At 40.7% G+C, this 23712-nt stretch overlaps 1 long non-coding RNA gene across 1 annotated transcript; it reads left to right on the forward strand.

The window, feature by feature from the left end:
• The first annotated feature begins 1211 nt into the window (after nt 1-1211).
• LOC138752690 (uncharacterized) lies at nt 1212-23406 on the forward strand. Its single transcript, XR_011350840.1, has 3 exons — nt 1212-1334; nt 9201-9358; nt 20983-23406. It is a non-coding gene; the product is annotated as an uncharacterized lncRNA (long non-coding RNA).
• The last annotated feature ends 306 nt before the right edge of the window (nt 23407-23712 follow it).

The following is a 23712-nucleotide window of genomic DNA, read 5'->3' on the forward strand; positions in this document are numbered from 1 at the left end:
TTTGGAGACCATGGTGGACTACGTTTTTCTTGAAATTGCATAATTGACAAAGATTGAGCAAAATCCATAGCCTCCTTAGGATTATCAAAAAATTTGGGTTGATAACCATCTTGAAAAATCTTCAATACTGCTGGATATCTAAATGTTGCTTTATATCCTTTTCTCCATAACACTTCTTTCACAGGATTAAATTCACGCCGTTGAAACATAACTTCTTGACTCAAATCCGGATAAAAGAAAACACGATTATTTTCGACCATCAAGGGGGATCTTCTTTGTTGTGCATTTCTTATAGCCGTGCGCAAAATTGTCTCTCTATCGCAATAATTTAAACAACGAACCAAAACCGATCTTGGATTTTGTCCTGAAAAAGACTTTCTTCTTAAAGCTCTATGGGCACGTTCCAAAATTAAACCGTCCGGGAACTTATCCCGTCCTAACACCTGGGGATCCATTCAGTAAAAAATTTTCTTGGATCCGGTCCTTCCATACCTTCTGGTAAACCAACAATTTTTATATTATTCCGTCTAGATTGATTTTCTAAATAATCAACCTTTTTCATCAGATTCTTATTCTGAATTTGTAAATCTTCAATTGTTTTATTTACTTCTTGCATTTGTTCCTGTACTATATCCATTTCATGATCAACATCTTCAAATTTTTCTTTCACTTCAAGCTTGAAAGCTCCATAATCAGCCATCTGTTTAGTGATAGTTTCCGTCAAATCCTTAAGCTCAGTATTAGTTTGAACTACAACTCTGGATAATTGCGTCATTGTAAGATATATCTTGGTTTCAAAATTCTGAAAATACATATCCATTTGAGTAGATTCAACTACAATAGGCTCCTGCCGTTTCTGTTTCACTGAAGGATCTTCTATTTCTTCCCTCATTTTAACTTTAGCAGTTTTTCTTATAGTTTGGCTGCGTGTAGAAACCCCTGCCACAGCCTCCTCAGCAGTATCTGGAGGTCTGTGGCTAGGGATATTCTTACCCCATATTTTATCAAATACTTCTTGTAAATCGGGTTTTAGTAAAGTCTCCTTTGTTAATAGTACATCTTGCAGCACTGGTGCTTTATCCAAGGTTAAATCTCCACTCCCTGTCGGATTTTCAGCGGACAGCATCTCAGCTGGTTGTAGGAGTAAAGGTTCATTCATAATATTTACAGCTAGTGCTGATTCTCGCACATGCGCCCGGCTAGCCCTTTGTTCTAAGGGCTGCCGGGCGCCATCTTCAAAGAGTCCTACCAACAAAGAACTGGACTCCGCTGCCGAACCTCGGATCTCCTCCCCTGGGTCCATCTCGCACTGTAGTCTGGCTTCCCGTGTGCAGGTAGGCTTGGAATCTTTAAGGCCTGGAAAATGTAGTTTCTTTACAATCTGTTGCCATTTTTTTTTTACTTTTCTTCAACAACTGTACCATCAGGGATTAGCCTAACACCTCTAACTATTTTTAAACTTTTAAAAAGTTTTAACGGGCATTTCTAGACAAAACAATAACAAAGAGTCGGGAGAGGACTGGAAGGCACGTCTGATCCTTATGCCATCTTGCCACGCCCCCTCCATTCCTTCAATTTCTTATATAATTCTTTTATTGATAGTTCTGGTTCTGTAAAGTATACTATAACATCATCCGCAAATAAACTGATTTTATATTCCTTGTCTTTTATTTTTATCCCTTTTATATTATTTTCTGTTCTTATCAATTCTGCTAGTGGTTGTATAGCTAACGCGAACAATAAAGGTGATAGTGGGCATCCCTGCCGTGTTGACCTGCTTAAGTTAAATTGCTTTGATTTTTATCCATTTACTGTCACTTTCGCCAATGGTCCCTTATATAATGCTTTAATCCAATTAATATACTTCTCTGGTAAACTGAATTTTTGCAATACTTTGAATAAATAATTCCATTCTACTCTGTCAAAGGCCTTCTCTGCGTCTAAAGCAACTGCTACTGTTGGCGCTTTACTCCCTTCTACTGCATGAATTAAGTTAATAAATTTACAAATATTGTCTGTTGTGCGTCTTTTTTTAATAAATCCAGTTTGGTCTAGATTTACCATTTTCGGTACATACTCTGCTAATCTGTTTGCTAATAGTTTAGCTATTATCTTATAATCTGTGTTAAGTAAAGATATTGGTCTATATGACGCTGGTGCGAGTGGATCTTTCCCTTGCTTTAGTATTACTGTAATTATTGCTGTTTTACATGAATCTGGTAAGCTTTGTGTTTTATCAGTCTGGTTGATTACTTCCAGGAGGGGAGGAATTAATAAATCTTTAAATGTTTTATAAAATTCTATTGGGAATCCATCCTCTCCTGGTGTTTTATTATTTGGTAATTTTTTTATTATCTCTTGTATTTCTACTATTCCAAATGGTTCTGTTAATTTATTTTGTTCCTGTATTTGTAGTTTTGGTAGTTCAATTTTAGTTAGAAATTCATCTATTTTCCCTTCTTTCCCTTCGTTTTCAGTTTGGTATAATTGTTCATAGAATTCTCTAAAGTTTTCCTTGATCTCCTTTGGATTATATGTGATTTGTTTGTCTTTTTTCCTTGATGCCAATACCATTTTCTTAGCTTGTTCTGTCTTAAGCTGTCATGCTAGAATTTTGTGCGTTTTTTCCCCTAGTTCATAATATTTCTGTTTTGTCTTCATTATATTCTTCTCCACCTTATATGTTTGTAGTGTTTCATATTTTATTTTTTTATCTGCCAATTCTCTTCTTTTAGTTGTATCTTCCTTCATTGCTAATTCTTTTTCTATATTTACTATTTCCCTTTCCAACTGCTCTGTTTCCTGATTATAGTCCTTCTTCATCTTGGTTACATAACTTATTATTTGCCCTCTAATGAACGCTTTCATTGCATCCCATAGTATAAACTTATCTTTCACTGATTCCGTGTTTATTTCAAAATACATTTTAATTTGTCTTTCAATGAATTCTCTAAAATCCTGCCTTTTGAGTAACATGAAGTTTAATCTCCATCTGTACATTCTTGGAGGGATGTCCTCTAACTTTATTGTCAATATTAAGGGTGAATGGTCTGATAATATTCTAGCTTTATATTCTGTTTTTCTTACTCTATCTTGCATACGAGCTGATAACAAAAATAGGTCTATTCTTGAGTATGTTTTATGTCTAGCCGAGTAATATGAATATTCCTTTTCCTTTGGGTGTTGTTTCCTCCATATATCCAAAAATTGCATTTCTTCCATCGATTTAATTATAAATTTGGTTACTTTGTTCTTTCTGTTAATTTTTTTCCCAGTTTTGTCCATATTTGAATCCAAATTCAGGTTGAAATCCCCTCCTATTAATATGTTCCCTTGCGTATCTGCTATCTTCAAAAAAATATCTTGCATAAACTTTTGATCTTCTTCGTTAGGTAAATATACATTGAGTAGATTCCAAAACTCCGAATATATCTGACATTTTATCGTTACATATCTCCCTGCTGGATCTATTATTTCCTCTTCTATTTTAATTAGCACATTTTTACTAATTAATATAGCTACTCCTCTTGCTTTTGAATTATACGACGCTGCTGTTACATGTCCTACCCAATCTCTCTTTAATTTCTTGTGCTCCAATTCAGTTAAATGTGTTTCTTGCACAAATGCTATATCAATTTTTTCTTTTTTCAGTAAATTTAGCAGTTTCTTCCTTTTAATTTGGTTATGTATTCCGTTAATATTTAAAGTCATATAGTTCAGCGTAGCCATTTTATACTTTGTTTATCTTCCCTTTCTGTTTCTCCATCATTACCTTTCCTTCTTATCCATTTCTGCTTTCTTGTTTTGAACACTTTATAAGACAAAATTTCTAAAACATCAAACATTTTCCCTATTCTCCTATTTAAAACTTCTTTAACCCCATTCTCCCCTCCCCCTCCTGAGTTGTCCTTTATCCCTTGTCGGACAACCACATCTCCCCTCTCCATTTGGATTTGCGAATTCACTCGCAAACGTCAGCTGATTTTGCAGTGACCGTAACTCCTCCCCACCCAGCCCCCCCCCAGAAAAGATTTCAATTTTCATATGTAACAAAGGTCACTCTTTTAATTCCCTCCTTATTCCCTCTATTCCATTTCCCTTCCTTATTAATTCTTGTCTATACTCTATATATTTTCCTCTAAATATGGATACATTCATGTATGCACACTATATATACACACATATACCCCTTTACACACATACATATAGATCGTGGTCATTTTTACTCTTATTACATGTCTTCATCTCTCTGCTTGTTTTGTAGTTGTTCTGCAAATTTCCTTGCTTCCTCTGGATCTGAGAATAGTCTGTTTTGTTGCCCTGGAATAATTATTTTAAGTACCGCTGGGTACCTTAACATAAATTTATATCCTTTTTTCCATAAGATCGTTTTCGCTGTATTGAACTCCTTCCTCTTCTTCAGGAGTTCAAAACTTATGTCTGGATAGAAAAAAAATTTTTGACCCTTTATATTTCAGTGGCTTTTTGTCCTCTCTTACTTTCTTCATTGCTTTCTCCAATATATTTTCTCTTGTTGTATATCTTAAGAATTTTACTAAAATGGATCTTGGTTTTTGCTGCGGTTGTGGTTTCGGGGCTAAAGTTCTATGTGCCCTCTCTATTTCCATTTCTTCCTGTAATTCTGGTCTTCCTAGGACCCTGGGGATCCAATCTTTTATAAATTCTCTCATATTCTTGCCTTCTTCATCTTCCTTAAGGCCCACTATCTTTATATTATTTCTTCTATTATAGTTTTCTATTATATCTATCTTCTGAGCTAACATCTCCTGTGCCTCTTTAGCTTTTTTATTAGATTCTTCTAATTTCTAAGTCTTTTACTTCCATATCTACAAATGTTTCTCGTTTTTCCATATTTTCCACTCTTTTTGCCAATTCTGATATGGCCACTTCCATTTTATTCATTCTTTCTTCTGCATTCTTAATTCTTCTTTTTATCTCATCAAATTCTTGTAATTGTCATTCTTTCATTGATTCCATATATTCTTTAAAAAAAGATACATCCATTGTCTTGCTTTTCTCTTCTTCTTCCACTTCTTTCTGTTCTTCTTCTTCTTCTTCCTCTGGGTTGACCATCTGTTGTTTCCTTGTTTTCTTTTTACCCTCTTCTTTCTTGTTGTCATTATTGTCTGTGTTCTGCACCTGCTGCTGTGCTGCAGGTGTCTCTCTCAGCTGTGGAGCTCAACTCCACAGCTGTTCCCCCCTCCCGTCAGTGTGTTTTTTTTCATGCGCGGTTGCGCACTTTTACTCGGCTCTGTGAGCCATTTTTGTAGTCCCGAGCCCGGGACCTCCACTGACCTGTGGGAACAGGCCTCTCTCTCCGCGGCGGGCCTCTTCGGACAGGTAAGGCCTTCACCTTCTTCTTCCGACGTCTTTCCTTCTTCTTTTCTTCCCATTATTTTTGGTTTTTCTTTCTTCGCTGCCATTTTCTTCACACTTTTACTTTCACTTTGTTTTGGTTTTTAAGTTTGTGCCTTTGCTTTTTCTCTATCTTTTTTTAACTTTTCTGGAGAGGGCTGGAGTTCCCCTACCGGCCACTACTCCATCACGTGACTCCTCCAACTTTTCTAATCTTAAGTATACATTACCCACACCTACGCTTAGTATTAGAGGGGGGATTAAGTAGTTAGGTAGGTTAAGTAATAAGTTAAAGTTCAATCTGTTTTCTTGTTCAAATATAATTTAAAAACTAACTGTGTTGTGCAAATCTATTGCTGCTGGGTTTTGGGGTCCTCTGGGAGAGCATGTGATCTTTGCAGGCAAGCTGCTGTTGATACTTTGTGGCCTCTTGCAAAAAGCATTCTGCAAAAACTAACCTTTTTGCTAAAATAAATGAAATATACAAAATTAAGAAAAGAAAATTACATGCACATGACATCAGAAAGGAAGTTGTGTTGTAATGAGTTAAATGCACAAGCACACATAACATCACAATGGAAGTTGAGTTGGGATTCCATGTGCCCACCAGATTCAAACCTGAATAAAGTGTGCTCACAGTTTCTCCATTGCAAATTGATTCTTAAAGACACATACACAATAGAAATGAATACAAGAAAATGGTTGGACTTGTCTACTTCTTCAAGGCCTCCTATAGTTCCACCAGCACCCTGTGTGGCCTCTTCTATAAAGCCAGAGCCTCCTGCAAGCACTCACCATGATGCACCTGCTAAAGTAAGCGATATCTGTAGAAGACAATCATAGCCATAGATGACCTCGGGACTGACCAGCCCAACCTGCCAACATTTTCAGTGATGGGCAGCGTTAATTTGTCTCTGCTTGGTATCACAACTGAGACTGGCTTGAATACAGTAGTAAGGCTGCTGCGGAATTTTATTTTTGCTGTCGGCTGTCTAGCACCACTCGGATGTTTTGTACACTGGATGCCTTTGTGAGTGTAGGCTTTTGTAACTGGAAAAATGCTGTGGAGAGAGATCAGGGATTTCATAAACGAATCTCATATCTCTTGCTACACACTGGAAGGAGCAGGAGAGGCATGTCAATACTGGAAAGGAGATTTCAACACTTGTTAACATAGACCAACTATGAAAGAACAGATAATTACGTTTCCTCTATCATCGATGTTCTTGGATTTTTAGTGGAAAACCAGTTGCCTTTATGAGGGAAGATGGAGGCTTTTGATAACATCTTGAAGTAGGGGAGTGGACTTTTCCTCTCCTTACAGGACTAAATGCTTCTTAAAAAGAACCCTGAATTGGCTGAGGATGTGAAAACCTGTCATGACATGCAAAATGAACTCATAAGTACACTGAGCAGTGTGGTGACAAAGGCTATAGTGGAGGAAGTAGGTGACTCCTATTACACTTTCAAAGTAGATCGAACCCACCAGGTGTGAAAATATATTAAATGTCATTCGATTTGTAAATGAGTCATATAAGGTCACAGAGCGTCTGTTAACCAAAGGTGATGCACAGACATTAGCAGACACCATTTGGCAGAGCTAAGTGAAGTTGGACTGGACACATCAAAGATTCTAAGCCAGGTAACTGATGGGGCTGCTCTGATGTTTGGGAAGCATGGTGACATTCAGAAGCTATTGCAAGAGAAACTAGGCGTGAGATACCTGATGTATACTGTCTTAACCATCAGCTACATTTAATGGTAGTATACGCAATGTCAGTAGAGACAACTAGTGGACTTCTTTCATGTGTGTGATACCCTCTATAAATTCTGCAGGAAGCCCACAGTTGCTGTACACTATAAGGGTGTGCATCTTAAACAGCTTCTGGAACAGAGATGGACGGAACATCTTGCCACCATGTCAGTCATTCTAAAATCCTTTGATGACATAACATCTTTTGACTAGTGAGATTGACTCTGTGCTAGTTTATGGTGCAGAGAAATGAATGGAGGCTGTGGGTCTGCTGCGCGAGTCCAGTTCCTCATTCATTGCCAAGTTGGTGCACTCAGTTCTTGCCCTGTTGGTCCCACCAAACAGGCTTCTACAGCTGGAGAACACTGACTTGATGACAGGTTTAAATATCGTAGATGATGTAACAGCTTGTGTACTGAAACGTCGTTGTGGCAAGGAGTTTAATAAGGTGTGGGACATAGCCACAGCTGCCAGTGCTTCACTGAGTCCCACGATCACCAAACAAAGATGCAAAGTGAAAACGATTATGGATGATTATGTCGTTATGGGAACTGACGATGATGACAAAAAAACAGAACTTCAGAGACTGTACCAAAATACTATTGATTCAGTGCTTGGAGAGATAGATCATAGATTCAGGGAGCGCTACTCACAGTGGGCTAGTGCACTTGTTGCACTGAATCCAGAAAGTGATACATTTCTTTATGGAAAGGCTGTGAAGCATATTATGGACCTGTCATGGTCGCCTATAGTTGAGACAGAGTATGAAGTTGCTAAACAGTTTTTCAGCTCATAAAAACAATAGAGGGGGATTGGACTATGCAGCACATCCTCTCAAAGTACCACACACATCTGATCAGAATGCCCAGTGTCCTCACTACTTTCAAACATGCCTTAACATTTGGCGCCTCCACAGCAATGTGCGAGAATTAATTCTCCATTCTGAGAAATGTATTTTCGGATCACAGACGCGCAAAGAAAGAAAGACCCAGTTGGTCCAGCTAGTGTTTGAGAGGGACTTATTCTGAAAATTCATAATTGAATGGAAGGGCACCATTCTTAGGAGATTCAGCGCCAACACTCGCCACCTGCAACTCTTCTAAAGCTAAGCCATGCGTTCAATTCACTTTATGATGCCAGCCTTGGCTTTCATGATTATTACACAAAATGTTGAATGTTTTTTGGGTCTGTCTGCATTTATTTGGTAAGAGTGGAGTATATAGTCTATTTCAAATGATGTTCTAATGACGTGCACAGTGCAATGTGTGTGTGAAAGAGAGAGACTTTGCAGCGTGCTTTTAAATTGGAATTGGGTTGTTGGTGGTTGACCGCAAAATCTTATTATCAGCAGCTTGAGAGTGGTTAGATGAAGCCACAGTGGTGATAATGGTGTAAATAGAAATGAATGTAACAACGTACAGTGATGGAAGTTTATGGATACGAAACTTTGAACTGTTTTCCTTTTGTTTTTACTTTATTGTGAATAAAGTTCTAATTTGGTTGAGGTTCAACGTTCATCTTATTTATAGCATTGATAAGATGATAAATGCATGTGAAGCACGTATTTGCTTTCGAAAATAGCTTTATTCCCGACCCCTAGGTCTTTAAGCTGCAGGTCCAAGTGTGGAAACCCCAGCAATAGCGTCACTAGGGGTTGTGGATGACGCCATCAGAGGGGAATGAGTCTTGTGGTTTATGATTGATTACAAGCACCCATGTAACTCATGGCACATCCAACAGAGAAATAACTGAATATGTCACAGCTTTTTATTTATTTTTTTAAATATCAAAAAGAAAACAACCTCCCACCCACTAATCCTAACTAATATAAAAGAACAGAAACAAGGAGAATGTCAATAAAAATTATTAATTCAATACATATAATAATGGAGTTAAAGGTTACCAGGGATGGGCCTTCAAGAGTCTCTTAGACCTTCAAATTAACATGTAGTAAGTATGGGCTCCATACTTTCAAGAAAAAAATGATATTTATTACTTAAATTATGTTCAGCATGTAATATGTCACAGTTTGATATAAAACTTTTTTTTCCAATTTATGTGTTTTCTGCAGAAAAGTAACGCATTTTTGTCATTGGCATCGCTGTTTTCAATTGTGCTTAACTATATTCACCATAATGAGTCACGTGGTTTTCGAAGCCACGTGCTTGTGTGAAATGCCGGAATGATGGGGAAGTGTGATGGCGCGGCGGATGGAAGAAGTCATTGCAGGTAAGGTAAGCACCCTCCCTCGCCCTCCCCTCCCCCCACTGAGTGAGTTTTCCAACTCACTGAGTGAGTTTCCCAATTGGCACATTAAGCGGAGTTCCATAGCAGTGATGTGGACCTCACAGACCACGTGGAACTGGGTAGCTTTCGCTGATTGATGGCTAGCATTCACACCTCAAACACCACCAACTTTGTGGCCATTGTGGGATCTTTCTGTGCCCAGGGATGCCTTTTTGTAAATAGCAGGGGTGTGAGTCAGGTAGCTCCTAGATGCCCCCCCCCCCCCGCCAGGGTGAGATTGGGAGCACAATGCTGGGGGGCCAGATTTTAGGATGAGCTATTCTACTCAAAAAGGGGGAGGGCGTGCACTGTGCTGAGGGAGCTGTGTATTCCTGCCAACAGTGCAAGTTAAATACCACCTGCTACACAGCATTAGAAAACAGGACAGTGAAGGTCTACTTGGTCGACCCCAAGCTGGGATCAGATTGCAGCAGGTTAGAAGTGTTCTCTCCCCAATGCGCTAGGATATTCCCTCCTAATCTGGATCTTTCCAAACATTATACCTATTGTCTGCAAGGTGATGAGATTATAGGAGGAAGAGAAACATTGAACTCTTAAAACAATCACATTCATCAAATATTTTGCACTGAACCAAATGGCAGAATGGCAGCAATTATGATAATCAGTGAGATCCTGCTGGAGCTAGGGCATTGCATGGATTTGTCTGAGCCACTTTAACTCTCACTGAAACAGTTTCTGCTGTTGGCCATTCTGACAATGTAAATGCACTGCACTTTGCAATCTTTAAAGTACTTTGCATTAAAAGTGCTCCAAAATTAAACCCCAAGTCTCCAATCAAAAGTTCAGGTGTTGAAAGTCTGAACCCACTTTTCATAAAGCATGGAATAAAGTAAGTCCCATTTACAGAAGAGCGCAGAGTCCCTACTCCTCCCTCATCCTTCCTCTGGAATCTTCCCTGAGTAAGGAGACCACTCTAGGCATTCACACTAATACCCATATATCCTTTGCACCCAGCTTGCAAAGTACTTATTAGATTCTTAGGCAGATAGTTATTGAGCAATGTTAGGTGAAAAAGATCTGCAGATGTTAAGATCCAGTACACAGTACACAAGTGCTGAAGAAACTCAGCAAGTCACACAGCATCCAAAAGAAGGGCTAAGGGTAGAAATGACAGTTACTCTTTACTTCCTGTGGATGCTGTGTGAGTTTCTTCAGCCTATTTGTGTACTCCATTGAACAACGTTAGAGATGTAGAATTACACCACATGGAAACTTTGACCCCACTCGCAATATACCAATGCAGAAGATCCCCTTGACAAACTACCTCTGTTGAAGGTTAGGCAAACACATCATCAAACCTCATAAAGCTGGAGACCTGACAGATGTGGAGAGCAGGGTCAGGAATACCACGGGTCAGAGAGGTGACGTTACCTGTTCCCCGGAGGGTCGACCTCTCATCTTTGACTCAGGATAGGAAAGGAGGATGTGTAAAGGAGAGAAATGGGTGAATTACCAAGTTCTGGCCAGAGGCTATGGAAAGTTGGAGGGCAGGGGAGGTTAGAGATTGGGAGGGAAGATGGTTCACAAGAACACAGGAAAAGTTGACGAGGTTCCATGCCAGCTGCTGAGACCTGCAATCCAAGCATGAGGGCAGGTTGGGAAGGTATGCAGGACTGGGGGCAGGCAGGATGAGAGAAGAGCAGTCAACAGGAGGTCAGTGCTGCTCATTGACCAACCAATGGCCATATTGCTGAAGTCCTGGATTGTCACTGGAGTCCTGCCCCCTTGGTGGTGAGGCTTCCCACTCAGCTAGAGGTCCTGGTCAAACCCTTCGTTGAGATGGGATTAACCAATAAAATCCATGAGGACCCCTACCCCACCTTGTGCAGCACCTTCCAGCTGCTCCTGTCCGGAAAGAGATACCGAAGTATTCAAGCCAGAACCATGAGGCTGAAGAATAGCTTCTTCCCACAGGCAATGAGTCTGCTGAATGACGGATGAGCTGGTAAAATAACTCCCTGAGACTCCACTATGTATGAATAATATTTATTTTAAATACATGTATACATGTACTGTACTTGTCTTTATGTGTGTTTTTACCGTTTTGCACTGTGGACCGAAGAACGCTGTTTCATTATATGCTGTTTCAATGGGTTGTATTGGTGCAATCGAATGATAAATAAACTTGAATTTGAACTCTCCATTGCACACTGATCCCAGCAATTTATCTCCATGATCCAGCAATGCTTCCCCAGGGATTCCTTCAAAGTAATGCCTCCCTTGTGATTTCCAATGATGTTTGTTCCCCTTTGATCCCCTACTTCCATAGTGATGTCTCTTGCCAATGATGTCCCTACCTTCAATTATCTCTCCAGCCCCACGATTAAAAACAATTGTCCACCATTATTTTCTGCATTGTTGATGAATCTCTCCAATGTGTTGTGATATCTCTCTCCATTATCCAGTGATCACACTCTAAATTGATGTCTTTCTATCCATTGTCTCTCCAAATCCCAGTGCTCTCCTCACCATCAGCAATGTCTCTCCAGTGTCCAGTGATGTCTCTCTTCAGTATCATAAGAACTTGAGAAATAGGAGCATGAGAAAGCCATCCAGCCCATTGAACCTACTCTGCGATTTAATAAGATTATGGCTGATCTGACCGTGGACTCAGCTCTTTCTCTCATAGCCCTTAATTTCCCTACTATTAAAAAAATCTGTAACCGTTTAAAAAAAAAAAAAATATATATATATATATAATTTTTTTTATTTTTTATTTTTTAATTTTCACACCATAAACCACATTGACCATGATGCATACATTTTCCTTTTCAAATATATACAGTGTCATTTTCTCCCCCCCTCCTCCCATCCCACCCTCCCTACCTCCCCCCATCCATTTAAAGTACAAAATCTAAGATACATTAAACCAGTCAAACAATGTTGTCATTCAATAAAAATAAACAAGAAATTCCACTGAGTCAATTCTTTTCATTTCCTTCTCCTTTCGTTAATTTAGGTGGTAAATGTCCCCGGTAGGTTTTTTCTATTGTGTTTCATGTATGGCTCCCATATTTGTTCAAATATTTCAATATTATTTCTTAAACTATATGTTATTTTTTCTAATGGAATACATTTATTCATTTCTATATACCATTGTTGTATTCTCAAATTATCTTCCAATTTCCAGGTTGACATAATAGATTTTTTTGCTACGGCTAGAGCTATCATAACAAATCTTTTTTGTGCACCATCCAAATCAAGTCCAAATTCTTTGTTTTTTATGTTACTTAGGAGGAAGATCTCTGGGTTTTTTGGTATATTGTTTTCTGTAATTTTATTTAATATCTGGTTTAGATCTTCCCAAAATTTTTCTACTTTCTCACTTGTCCAGATTGCATGAATTGTTGTTCCCATTTCTTTTTTACAACAAAACATCTGTCAGATACTGTTGGGTCCCATTTATTTAACTTTTGAGGTGTAATGTATAGCCTGTGTATCCAGTTATATTGTATCATACATAACCTCGTATTTAATGTATTTCTCATCGTTCCAGAACATAACTTCTCCCATGTTTCCTTTTTTATCTTTATATTTAAATCTTGTTCCCATTTTTGTTTAGTTTTACCATTTATTTCCTCATTCTCCTTTTCTTGCAGTTTAATATACATATTTGTTATAAATCTTTTGATTATCATTGTATCTGTAATCACATATTCAAATTTACTTCCCTCTGGTAACCTCAGACTTCTTCCTAATTTGTCCTTCAAGTAGGATCTCAATTGGTAATATGCCAGCACTGTATCTTGAGTTATATTGTATTTATCTTTCATTTGTTCAAAGGATAATAATCTATTTCCTGAAAAACAATTTTCTATTCTTTTGATCCCTTTTTTCTCCCATTCTCTAAAGGAAAGGTTATCTATTGTAAAAGGGAGTAACTGATTTTGCGTCATTATTAGTTTTGGTAATTGGTAATTTGTTTTATTCCTTTCTACATGTATCTTCTTCCAAATATTGAGCAAATGATGTAATACTGGAGAACTCCTACGTTGTACCAATTTTTCATCCCATTTATATAATATATGTTCAGGTATCTTTTCCCCTATTTTATCTAGTTCTAATCTAGTCCAATCTGGCTTTTCCCTTGTTTGGTAAAAATCTGATAGGTATCTTAATTGTGCGGCTCTATGATAATTTTTAAAGTTTGGCACTTGTAAGCCTCCTTGTTTATACCATTCTGTTAATTTATCTAGTGCTATACTCGGTTTCCCCCCTTTCCATAAAAATTTCCTTATTTTCTTTACTCCTTGAAGAATTTCTCTGTCAAGTGTATTGGCAATACCTGAAATAGGTATAATATCCTTTGGAAAATGTTCATTTTAATACAGTTTATCCTTCCTATTAGTGTTAATGGGAAATCTTTCCAATGCTCTAAATCGCCCTGTAATTTTTTCATTAGTGGATAATAATTGAGTTTATATAGATGAACGAGATTTTTATTTATTTGTGTTCCTAGGTATCTTATTGCTTGCATTTGCCATCTGAATGGTGATTCCTTCTTAAATTTTGAGAAATCCGCATTATTCATTGGCATTGCTTCACTTTTATTTACGTTAATCTTGTAACCCGACACTTCTCCATATTCCTTCAATTTCTTATATAATTCTTTTATTGATAGTTCTGGTTCTGTTAAGTATACTATAACATCATTCACAAATAAACTGATTTTATATTCCTTATCTTTTATTTTTATCCCTTTTATGTTATTTTCTGTTCTTATCAATTCTGCTAGTGGTTCTATAGCTAACGCGAACAATAAGGGTGATAGTGGGCATCCCTGCCTTGTTGATCTGCTTAAGTTAAATTGCTTTGATATATATCTATTTACTGTCACTTTCGCCAATGGCCCCTTATATAATGCTTTAATCCAATTAATATACTTCTCTGGTAAACTGAATTTTTGCAATACTTTGAATAAATAATTCCATTCTACTCTGTCAAAAAGGCCTTCTCTGCGTCTAAAGCAACTGCTACTGTTGGCGCTTTACTCCCTTCTACTGCATGAATTAAGTTAATAAATTTACAAATATTGTCTGTTGTGCGTCTTTTTTTAATAAATCTAGTTTGGTCTAGATTTACCATTTTCGGTACATACTCTGCTAATCTGTTTGCTAATAGTTTAGCTATTATCTTATAATCTGTGTTAAGTAAAGATATTGGTCTATATGACGCTGGTGCGAGTGGATCTTTCCCTTGCTGTGGTATTACTGTAATTATTGCTGTTTTACATGAATCTGGTAAGCTTTGTGTTTTGTCAATCTGGTTGATTACTTCCAGGAGGGGAGGAAATAATAAATCTTTAAATGTTTTATAGAATTCTGATGGGAATCCATCCTCTCCTGGTGTTTTATTATTTGGTAGTTTTTTTTATTATCTCTTGTATTTCTACTATTTCAAATGGTTCTGTTAATTTATTTTGTTCCTCTATTTGTAATTTTGGTAGTTCAATTTTAGTTAAAAATTCATCTATTTTGCCTTCTTTCCCTTTGTTTTTAGTTTGGTATAATTGTTCATAGAATTCTCTAAAGTTTTCCTTGATCTCCGTTGGATTATATGTGATTTGTTTGTCTTTTTTCCTTGATGCCAATACCATTTTCTTAGCTTGTTCTGTCTTAAGCTGCCATGCTAGAATTTTGTGCGTTTTTTCCCCTAGTTCATAATATTTCTGTTTTGTCTTCATTATGTTCTTCTCCACCTTATATGTTTGTAGTGTTTCATATTTTATTTTTTTATCTGCCAATTCTCTTCTTTTAGTTGTATCTTCCTTCATTGCTAATTCTTTTTCTATATTTACTATTTCCCTTTCCAACTGCTCTGTTTCCTAATTATAGTCCTTCTTCATCTTGGTTACATAACTTATTATTTGCCCTCTAATGAACGCTTTCATTGCATCCCATAATATAAACTTATCTTTCACTGATTCCGTATTTATTTCAAAGTACATTTTAATTTGTCTTTCAATGAATTCTCTAAACTCCTGCCTTTTAAGTAGCATGGAGTTTAATCTCCATCTATACATTCTTGGAGGGATGTCCTCTAACTCTATTGTCAATATCAGGGGTGAATGGTCCGATAATATTCTAGCTTTATATTCTGTTTTTCTTACTCTATCTTGCATACGAGCTGATAACAGAAATAGGTCTATTTTTGAGTATGTTTTATGTCTACCCGAATAATATGAATATTCCTTTTCCTTTGGGTGTTGTTTCCTCCATATATCCAAAAGTTGCATTTCTTGCATCGACTTAATTATAAATTTGGTTACTTTGTTCCTTCTGTTAATTTTTTTCCCAGTTTTATCCATATTTGAATCCAAATTCAGGTTGAAATCCCCTCCTATTAACATGTTCCCTTGCGTATCTGCTATCTTCAAAAAAATATCTTGCATAAACTTTTGATCTTCTTCGTTAGGTGAATATACATTGAGTAGATTCCAAAATTCCGAATATATCTGACATTTTATCATTACGTATCTCCCTGCTGGATCTATTATTTCCTCTTTTATTTTAATTGGTACATTTTTACTGATTAATATAGCTACTCCTCTTGCTTTTGAATTATATGACGCTGCTGTTACATGTCCTATCCAATCTCTCTTTAATTTCTTGTGCTCCATTTCAGTTAAATGTGTTTCTTGCACAAATGCTATATCAATTTTTTCTTTTTTCAGTAAATTTAGCAGTTTCTTCCTTTTGATTTGGTTATGTATTCCGTTAATATTTAAAGTCATATAGTTCAACGTAGCCATTTCATACTTTGTTTATCTTCCCTTTCCGTTTCTCCATCATCACCTTTCCTTCTTATCCATTTCTGCTTTCTTGTTTTGAACACTTTATAAGACAACATTTCTAAAACATCAAACATTTTCCTTATTCTCTTATTTAAAACGTCTTTAACCCCATTCTCCCCTCCCCCTCCTGAGGTGCCCTTTATCCCTTGTCGGGCAACCACATCTCCCCTCTCCATTTGGATTTGCGAATTCACTCGCAAACATGAACTGAGTCTGATGGTGGAGGGAAGGAATGGGGTGCCAGAGACCAAGGATTTCTCAGAAATGATGGTCACCGTGCCTTCACATGCCAATGGCATAAAAACAAGGAGGCATAAAAACAAGGGGTCTGACGGACAGGTGTCACCCAAGGTAGGGGGTGGGGGGGGAGGCGAGATTTACTCCAGGTAAAGGCTGTGTGCTCGGAGTGTGCCTTTCCAAAGCTGGAGGGTAGCTCTGCTGCACAGGGGCCACCTAAGGGGAGTGATGCCCATTGTTGGGGCTGCACATACAGTGTGTGTTAATGAGTTAGATGGCCCCAAAAACCAAGGGTTACAGTGGGAGGAGAATCACGCAACAGGGTGGTCTATCAAGGCTAGATGAGGGATGTCCGATCCTTGGATTATTGGTCTGCTTGATCCATGGGTCACCTGCGAATTCCGTGAAGAATTGTGGTGACCCCTATGGCTGGGGATGGCCGGGAACCTTCTGGTTCTGCTTCTAGGATGGATGGCTGCAGTGCAGAGGTGGTCAAGACAGACAATTCAAGCCCTCTGTTTGGGGACAGGATACATGGTAGTGTGAAGTGGTGGTGTATGGGGTACCCATCACATCTTCGGACCTGGATCCAGAGGCAGCAGGGTCTCCTTTGGTCATTGACATTGGAGGTGGGGTTGTGCCTCAGGTGGGACCACCGAATGGGACTCCCACACTGTGGAGTGGGCATGTCAGCCAGTGATGGCGAATGCGAATCTCTGGAGGAGGATGTGAGAAGCAGTGAAAAGGATGAGGTAGACTCCTTCAATGCTGAGCTGGCAGATCATTTTCGTCCCCAATACTGTGTCATTGCTCATCAAGCCAGGGGAAGTCAGGAAGTCCTGGCGGACACCCTGTTAGATAGTGTAGGGTCCATTTGGTTGCTGCCCACTGGTTGGATCTCCCTTGGGTTGTTCAGTACCTCCATAACATCCTCAAAAAGGTGGATAAGGGGGTGGATGTGATCAAGAAGGAGCAGTGCCAATTTCTTTATGAAGGCTACTCTGGTGGAGGGGGGTTGGTAGGGAGGCCTACTCCCTTCACACTAGGTGCTGGCGAGGGAATCTCCAGTGACTTATCATGAAGATTATCATCGCCTGTTTGAACATCAATGGCAGAAGAGGGTCTATCCACAGGTTACACCATCTCTCATTCCCCAGGGATTGGAGGTATTCAGTGAGTTTCCAGCAGGAGACCCGTACTCTTCCAGGAGACAGATCCACCTGGCTCCTGGAGTGGCTCAGGATTGGAGGGCGGGGCCGGGGGGTGGGGAAGGATCTACATGAGTCACTTCAGCTCCACACCAAATGGAGTGGCTATCTTGTTGGCCCCAACGTTCCAGCCTGATATCCTGAAAGTTCAGGAACTGGTGCCAGGCCATTTGGCTGTGTGTTTAGACTGCGTGCCGTTGCACCTTATCAACATTTACGTCTCTGGATGCACGTGTTGCAGGATGTGTTTTCCCTGCTGGCTTGCATTAGCCAGGGCGAATGTGTCATCCTTGGGGGTGATCTTAATGCACCCTTGAGGACAGGGATCATTCCGCCTTTGGTCGTGCCAAGCCTCGATGAGGCTGCTGAGAGAGCTGGTGGGTTCCTCTGATCTGATCAATGTTTGGCAGAACCTTCATCCGGACTCCTGTGCTTACTCAAGGAGGGAGAAGCTCACGAATCGACCGGCTGTGCATCTCTAGAGCACTTGTATCCTGGGTGTCGGCTGCCTCCGTGCGGCCAGTGGTGTTTTTGGACCTTCATCTGGCGTGGGTGGCTCTCAGTCCGCTGCTCGGTCGGCCAAGGTCCACGTACTGACATTTTAACCACCAGCTGCTGGATGACCACCAATTGAGATTCATTTAGTAATTTCTGGGTGACTTGCAGGGGGGAACGGGAGGCAAGATCGGTGCCGGGGAGGAGGGGGGGGGAGCATCTGCGGGCATCGCTCCCCCTCCACAAGCGAGGTGCTGTGCCCCCTATACGGTCGCAGCAACCGCTCACTGACAGACCTGCCCCTGTCCGCATTACTAGCATCGAGCTCGACACACTAGTGACTTCACCTGACCCCGGTCGTGTCACTAGCATCTAGTTTGTGTGTCTGTTGGAGGGATGGAGGATGTTAACATTCGTCAGCAGGTAGGATCAGCATCCATCATCCCCCCCCCCCCCCCCGCCACTGAGTGAGTTTGCAAGCTTTGCATTGTGTTCCCCCCTTCCCCCCCCCTCAACACGCTAATGCCCCCCTCGAACATTCATCCTAGCGCTGACCCTGGGGAAGGTTCACCTCCTTCAGGCTCTAGTGGGACGTCGGCAAGGCTCACGTATGATTGTTTTGCCAGGATCACATGTCCGAGATCGAGCGGCTCAAGCAGGAGCTACTTGATTTGGAGTCTCAGCTGAGGCCAACTGTTGAGGACTCGCTCCTTTGGCAGGGCTACCAGGAGAAGGAGGAGGCGCTGAGGGATCTGCAGTTTGAAAGATCCCGACGTGTGTATGAGAGGACACAGGTTCAGATGCTAATAGATATGGGAATGATGGTTATTCCCTCAGTCAATTTGGTCATCTTCACAGAGCTGCTTGTAGGATCTTGCATTGCATGCAATGGGATCAGTGAAGCTTTACACTCAGGAGAACAGGGTCTTTCACTGTGTTCCGCTCGACTGCTTCATACCAACCCTGAGTGCACCTTCCTACAGCAGCCATTTGGCTCCCAGTCTGCACATACACATGCAAGGGAAGAGGGGAGGAAAATCAGCCGATGATGGCAGGCAGTCCAGAATTCTGGAGGGAAGTCAGCCAGTGAGGGAGATTGCATGACAGCTGGCAACCTGTTAACTCAAGCCAGGCTGATTGCAGACAGATTGGAGAGAGAGTGGAATGAGCTGTCAGCTGATGTAGTGAATTCAGACTCAATTTTGACAGTAAAAAGAATTGAATAGGAGGGAATCATTATTCTTTGCTTATTCCTTGAAGAAGTGCTCAGGCTAAGTTCCTCCAGTATTTTGGGGTGTGTCTGCAGACAATGTTTTATGTGGATAGGAGGGGAATGAAGGCTATGGTCCAGGTGTATGTCAATGGGATGAGGCAAAATAATAGTTTGGCACAAATTAGTTGGATCGAAGGGCCAGTTTCTGTGATGTCATGATCTATGGAGAGAAAGAGGGTCTTCACTGAGGGAGAAGATGCTTCTGGTTGCTCAGCAACCAGACATGGCCACCGAGTGATGGAGAGGAGGGAGCAGAAGGTCTTGCTGCACTATGAAGAAATTCCCCGGGCAAGATGGCATGTATTGGGTTTGCTGAGGGAGGGGAGAGCTTAGCCAATACCTGCATGAAGACTGGGTTACACTCTTCTTCAAAAACAAGGTGAGCACAAACTGTCCAACTACTGACCAGGTGGGGGTGGGGTAGGCAGGGGGAATGTTCTAGAAACAATCATCAGGAAGAGGAGCGGCAGTCACTTGAGCAGTTGTGGATGGTGAGGGAAAGTCAGCATGGAGTTGACAAACTCTTTGATGATGTACCGGAGGCTGATGTAGTTTGTATGGGATTATAGATGCCCAGAAGGTGATGGATGAGGGGCATCTTAGGGTGGTGGTCGGGAATGGGATGCCAAGGAATGGAAGTGTGGCAAGTCATCTCATCGGTAGCGGTGCATGGTTCCCATCAGAAGGAGAGGGCGGGGTCCAATCAAGGGCAATCCTCTTCTCCTGAGTGTGGACTTGGATGTTGAGAGCTACTGAACAGTGCTAAAGAAATTGTAGATGTTGTGGTCATTCCTGATCAACTCATGGTCATTGCTGATCAACTCCTGGCCCTCTCACCTTCACTGCTTCTCACCCCTTGGCTACTCCCACCTCTTCACCCCACCTCTTCTCACATTGCCCAAATGCTTTCAAAAGATTGGAATTGCACCTGTCTCTACTTTTCCTGTGGAAGCTTGTTCCATATACCCACCATCCTCTAATTGAAAAGTTTCTCCAAAGTTCCCTTTCAAATGTTACCCCCTCACCTTAAACCTGCACCCTCTAGATTTAGATTCCCCTACCATGAAAAGAAGATTCTGACTATTTACCTTATCTTTATCCCTCATGATTTCATAGACCATTCATTATAAGTTCATCTCTCAGCTTTCTATGATCCAGGGAGAAATGTCCCTGCCTTTATAATTCAAGCCTACTAGTGCCGGTAACATTTTTGTGAATCTGTTGAACCCTTTCCAGCTTAACTGAAGGTGGCACTGTTGGCTTAGCTGTTAGCACAACACTGTTACAGTGCCAGCGATTGGGACTAGGGTTTGAATCACTTGCTGTCTGTAAAGAATTTGTTCATTCTCCCCATGTCTAAGGGTTTTCCCTAGGGGCTCTGGTTTTCTCCCACCATTTGAAATGTACTGGGATTGTAGATTAATTGGGCAGCATGGGCTCATGGCCTGAAATGCCCTGTTACGATGCTATATATCTAAATTTAACATTTAATACATTTAAATTTTAAAAAATAAATTAACAATATTCTTTCTATCACTAGGTGATCAATACTGCATACAACACTCCAAGTGTGGTCCCACAGCTTTAACGTGATGTCCCAGCTCCTGCACTCACTGCTCTGATCAATGAAGGCAAATGTAACAAACACGTTGGTCAACAGCCTTTCATGGAACAATATCTGAGGCACCTGCAAGCTCACACCAAGACACAAGAGCAACTTGTCCGTGAACTACTCTTTGCAGACGATGCCGCTTTAGTTGCCCATTCAGAGCCAGCTCTCCAGCGCATGACGTCCTCTTTTGCCAAAATGTTTGGCCTGGAAGTCAGCCTGAAGAAAACTGAGGTCCTCCATCAGCCAGCTCCCCACCATGACCACCAGCCCCCCCACATCTCCATCGGGCACACTAAACTCAAAACGGTCAACCAGTTTACCTACCTCGGCTGCACCATTTCATCTGATGCAAGATCGACAAAAAGATAGACAACAGACTCGCCAAGGCAAATAGCGCCTTTGGAAGACTACACAAAAGAGTCTGGAAAAACAACCACCTGAAGAAATACACAAAGATCAGCATATACAGAGCTGTTGTCATACCCACGCTCCTGTTCGGCTGCGAATCATGGGTCCTCTACCGGCATCACATACAGCTCCTAGAATGCTTCCATCAGCGCTGTCTCCGCTCCATCCTCAACATTCATTGGAATGACTTCATAACCAACATCGAAGTACTCGAGCTGGCAGAGTCCGCAAGCATCGAATCCATGCTGCTGAAGATCAAACTGCGCTGGGTAGGTCACGTCTCCAGAATGGAGAACCATCGCCTTCCCAAGATCGTGTTCTATGGCAAGCTCTCCACTGGCCACTGAGACAGAGGTGCACCAAAGAAGAGGTACAAGGACTGCTTAAAGAAATCTCTTGGTGCCTGCCACATTGACCACCGCCAGTGGGATGATATCGCCTCCAACTGTGCATCTTGGTTCCTCACAGTTCGGTGGGCAGCAACCTCCTTTGAAGAAGACCGCAGAGCCCACCTCACTGACAAAAGACAAAGGAGGAAAAACCCAACACCCAACCCCAACCAACCAATTTTCCCTTGCAACTGCTGCAACCGTGCCTGCCTGTCCCACATCGGACTTGTCAGTCACCAACGATCCTGCAGCAGACGTGGACATACCCCTCCATAAATCTTCATCTGCGAAGCCAAGCCAAAGAAAAAAGAAAGAAGCTGTACCCCCATGACCCTCTGTCGTACAACTCTCCCCTGAGCCGTACATTGTTTGTCCTGCCCTGGTTTAACCTACCATGTGCAACACCTTGCCCTTGTCTGAGTTAAATTTCATCTTCATTTCCAGATTCTGTTGTAATCTTAGATAACCATTGTTCACTATATGGCTGGCTATTCATGGTGTCTTGATAACAGTGCTACCTACCTTCTCATCCAGATCATAGATGCCAAACTGTGAACCCAGTACTGATCCCTGTGCCACACTATTGGTTATAAGCCTCCAATTTGAAAAATAACCCTCCACTACCACTCTTTGTCTTTAAGTCAACTCTGTATCCAATTGGTAGTTCTAGGATGTTCCACCCTTTGAGCTGGACCAGAGGCAGGGAACACTGATAGTGATGTTGAATGGCCTTGGCTGCCGCCTTGTGAGGGCATGTCACTGCCAAAAGTTTGTGGAGAAATGACATTTGTGGGGCTGTCATGTGAGCAGCTGAGGGCGACCAATTGAAGAAAACTGACATCTGCCCTAAAGTTTTCTTCCCTCACCTTATACAGATACCCTCTGGTAGATGCTACTCTCAACCCATGAAAAAAGTGCTGGCTGTCCACCCTATCTATGCTTCTTATATTCTTGTAGACCTCTAGTAAGTCACCTCTCACCCTTCTTCGCTCAAAATAGAAAAGTCCCAGCTTGACTAACCATGTCTCATAAGACACGTTCTCCAATCCAGGCAACATCCTGGTAATTCTCCTCTGTATCCTTTGATATCCTTCCTGTAATAGGACAACCAGAACTGTACACAATACTCCAAGTGTGGTCCAACCAGAATTTTATAGAGCTGCATCATTCCCCTGAATAATGAAGGCCTGCATATCATAAACATTTTTAAACACCCTATCAACCTACATGGCAACCTTGAAAGATCTATGGATTTAGACCCCAAGGTCCCTCTGTTCTTCCACATTGTTAAAAATTATGACTTTAACCATGCACTCTACCTTCAAGTTTGATCTTCCAAAATGCATTGCCCTATATGCATTGTGTAGATGATCTGAAACTTTAAAATTCACCTTATATCCTAGACAAAGGGTCTACAATTCTTACCCTTGTCAACGAAATCATAACACTGCCACCATCTTCCTGCCAGCTCCAACGCAATCTCGCTCATGCCCCGTTAGTTATTTACAAAGTCCCAGTGTTCCTCCCTGGGGTCCATCCACCTGGCCCAGCTACTGTCGGCTCTGAACAAGTTTTAAACTACTTGTTTCAGGAGCCGATGGTGGTTTACTTTAAAATGTTCAAATAAAATTTAATCCTTTAAATGATAGTTTGTTATTAAAGTATTGTGATTTGCTTTTAACAGCACCTACTGGTCAGTGGTAAGTGCCAGATTTTGGGTCATCTTATACAAAAGGTATCACTCAAAACCAACATTTTAGGAGGAAATTCCAGGTTGTTCTATTCACGAGTCATTCTATACAATGGGGTATATGTTACTTCACACTTATCTGGATTGAACTCTATCTCCCATCCGCCCAAA

The sequence above is a fragment of the Narcine bancroftii genome, chromosome 2, assembly GCF_036971445.1.
Source record: "Narcine bancroftii isolate sNarBan1 chromosome 2, sNarBan1.hap1, whole genome shotgun sequence".
Classification (NCBI taxonomy): domain Eukaryota; kingdom Metazoa; phylum Chordata; class Chondrichthyes; order Torpediniformes; family Narcinidae; genus Narcine; species Narcine bancroftii.